Source organism: Herpailurus yagouaroundi, unplaced genomic scaffold (assembly GCF_014898765.1).
Source record: "Herpailurus yagouaroundi ecotype Mexico unplaced genomic scaffold, PumYag 453, whole genome shotgun sequence".
NCBI classification, from domain to species: Eukaryota; Metazoa; Chordata; class Mammalia; order Carnivora; family Felidae; genus Herpailurus; species Herpailurus yagouaroundi.
Genome location: NW_024412670.1, coordinates 1 through 3294, shown reverse-complemented (window position 1 = coordinate 3294; position 3294 = coordinate 1). Strand labels below are relative to the sequence as shown.

The 3294-nt window shown below is 50.0% G+C and overlaps 1 long non-coding RNA gene across 1 annotated transcript; it reads right to left on the bottom strand.

Annotated features, from left to right (window-relative positions):
* Window positions 1-1158: 1158 nt before the first annotated feature.
* On the bottom strand, window positions 1159-3288 carry LOC121022879 (uncharacterized). Its single transcript, XR_005787141.1, has 2 exons — window positions 2964-3288; window positions 1159-1737 (listed from the first exon to the last, which is right to left on the bottom strand). It is a non-coding gene; the product is annotated as an uncharacterized LOC121022879 (long non-coding RNA).
* Window positions 3289-3294: the final 6 nt, after the last annotated feature.

Below are 3294 nucleotides of genomic sequence, written 5' to 3'. Positions count from 1 at the left end.
TGAATGTGTGCCACATGGAGGCCTTGGGGACGAGGAGTTCAAGGAGACCAGAGAGGTCACATGCCTGCCCAAGGGCACACAGATTAAGAGCCACAGAGCTGGGATCTGGAGTTGGGACCCTCCCTTGCTCCCTCGCCCTGCGTGCGCTCTGTCTCATCCTGACAGGAGAGGCCAGGCATGAGGAACACAAGTTGAAGTCAGAGAGGCTGGGGCTGAGAATGCCTGCTCCCACCAAGCGTCAGGTTGCTCATCTGTAAATGGGACACAGCGACGGTCACCACCTCTCAGAGTGATCCTAAGGATCCAGTGAGGTCTGGAGGGAGGGAGGAACAGGGACAGAGAGTCCTCACCCTGTCTCTTGGGCCTGAAGGTCACTACTGCTGGAGACTGCCCAGTCAGCCCCATGCACACCCTTCTCCCTGAGCTGGAGTGTTAGCGGCAGGCCCTTGTGTGTTATGTCCTCACACTGTCCCTGTGCCAAAGGAGTGCCTTCCAAAGAGCATGCCCCCGTGGCCAAAAAGAGTTCTGAAAGCCTTCCTAGGAAAGTGGGGAGCAGGAAGGGGTCTGCCCTTTGCCCCTACCCGAGTCATTGACCGGTCCCCAGGTGGGCCCACAGAGAACCCAGGAAATGGTACTTAGCTCACAAGGTGGGGTGTGATGGCCTTCTGTGCTGACAGGCCAACAGAAATGCTGTGCTGTGCTGTGCTGTGCTGTGCTGTGCTGTGCTGTGCTGGGAAAAGCAAAGCCCGCTCCACGTTGGAAAATCAGGGTTCCAACCCACTCTTTTTTTTTTTTATTAATGTTTATTCAGTTTTTGAAAGACAGAGAGTGAGTGGGGAGGGGCAGAGAGAGAGGGGGAGACACGGAATCCAAAGCAGGCTCCAGGCTCCCAGCCGTCAGCACAGAGCCCGACACGAGGCTTGAACCCACAGACCGCAAGGTCATGACCTGAGCCGAAGTCGGACGCAAACAGACTGAGCCACCCAGGCGCCCCCCAACCCACCCTTAATCCTGGCACCCCATAATCAGCCTCATCGTCGTCCAGCGTGATCAGTATCCCTACCACCGCCCTCATCCTGTGCCCGTCGGAAGCCAGACTGCCCCACGTGCACTGTGTGAGGGTCCAGTTCTCTGGGTCCCTTTCGAAGGATGGGGTTGGAGGGACCATACAATGTGCTCATGTGGGGAGGTGCTTTTTATTTTCCATTTCCTTTTTAAAATCTATATAACATAATATTTGCCATTTTAACCATTGGTGTGAGGTGGAGAGGCATAAGTAACCGTCCCCACCATCCACCTCCGGAACTTTTCCATCTCCCCAAACTGAAACCCTGTCCACATTAAACACAATCTCCCCAGGCTTCTCCCCCGCCGCCCCCCGCCGCCCCCCGCCACCCCGGTGCCTGCAGCCACCATTCTGCTTTCCGTCTCTGAGTTTGATGACTCTAGGGACCTCATGCGAGTGAAGTCATGCAGTGTTTGTCCTTTTGTGACGGGTTTATTTCACTTCGCATAATGTCCTCAACGTTCATCCACCTCGCAGCGTGTGTTGGAACTTCCTTCTTTTTTAGGGCTGCGTGATACTCTATCGTATGGCTCGGTCACGTTTTGTCCTCTCCATTCATCCGTCGTTGGACACTTGACTCGTTTCTGCCTTTCAGCCACTGTGAATCACGGTGCTCTGAGCGTGGTGTAGAGATGTCTCTTTGAGACGCTGCTTTCCATTCTTCCGGGTACCTGCCCACAAGTGGAATTGCTGGATTGTAATGATAATTCTATAGTAAGTTTTTCGAGGAACCGCCCTACTGTTTCCCACAGCTGCTGCACCAGGTTACGTTCCACCAGCAGTGCACGCATTTCCCCCACATCTTGCCCAGTGCTGTTCTGGGTTTTGGTAACCGCCATCGATTGGGTGCGAAGTGGTATCTAATTGTGGTTTTGGTTTGCATTTGCCTAAGTTGAGCATCTTTTCATGTGCATTCCGGTCATGTGTATCTGTTCAAGCCCTTCATATGTTTTTTTCGTTGGGTTGTTTTTTGTTTTTTGTTTTTTTTTTTTTCTTGTTGAGTTTTAACAGCTCTTTATTCTGGATCTCAATCCCTTACCAAATTCATGATTTACCAATATTACCTCTCATTCCGTGGGTTTTCTTCTCGCTCTGTCAACGCGTCCCCTTATATACAGAAGTTTGTACTTTTGATGAATTCTGGTGTAGCTGTTTTTTTCCCTTGGGTCCTGTGTATGTTTTGTCTCTGACTGCTTTAGTATTATATCCAAAAAAATAATAATTGCCACACCCTGGTGTCATAAAGTGTCATAAAGCTTTCTGTATGTTTCTTTCTAAGATTTTTATAGTTTCAGTTCTAATGTTTAGGTCTTTGATCTGTTTGAATTCATTTTTTATATGGTGTGAAGTTTGGATCTGACTTTATTCTTCTGCATGTGGAATCCAGTTTCCATGACCCCATTCGTTGAACACTGACCTTTCACCCTGGAGTGGTCTTGGCCCCCTTGTCTCAGACCATTTGACCATGTGCGTGAGGGTTTATTTCTGGGATCTCTGTTCTATGCTGTGTTTGTAAAGTTTTATCGGAACATGGCCACACCGTTCACTTACGTATTGTCTACAGCTGCTTTGGAGAGAAAACAGAGTCCGAGTAGCTGTGACAGAGAAAGTCAGGCTCTGGGGGCAGCTGGGTGGCTCAGTCGGTTAAGCATCTGACTCTTGATTTTGGCTCAGGTCGTGATCTCTTAGTTTCTTGGGTTCAGACCCAGCATTGGCTCTGTGCAGAACCAGTGTGGGATTTTCTCTGCCCCTCCCCTACTCATGCTGTCTGTCTCTCTCTCTCTCTCTCTCTCTCTCTCTCTCTCTCTCTCTGTCTCTTTCTCTCAAAATAAATAAATAGACTTTAAAAAAAGAAAAAAAGAAAGAAAGAACATTAGGCTGCCAAAGGCAAAATTACCATCTGGCAATATGGTCCAGTCTCCTCCGGAGACTCCAGGACGTGAGCTCCCTGGATGGCTTCTTCCATTTTACCCTGGCAGGCAGTGCAAGGTTCACCACCTAGCAGGTGCTCCACCACCTAGTAGGTGCTCTGCCAGTGGTGTGGGTTTGTTGCCTTCTGTTGACCGGGAGGATTTTCAACGGCCTCTGCCTTGGTACACTTCCAGACACATAGTGGCAAAGACGTTAAAGTACTACAGGACCTCTCATTCATTCCCTAGGGGCCCTTCGTTTTTTCCCTGGTGGCCCCTCCTTCACGCCTCAGGACTTCTCCTTCCCTATTGATTTGG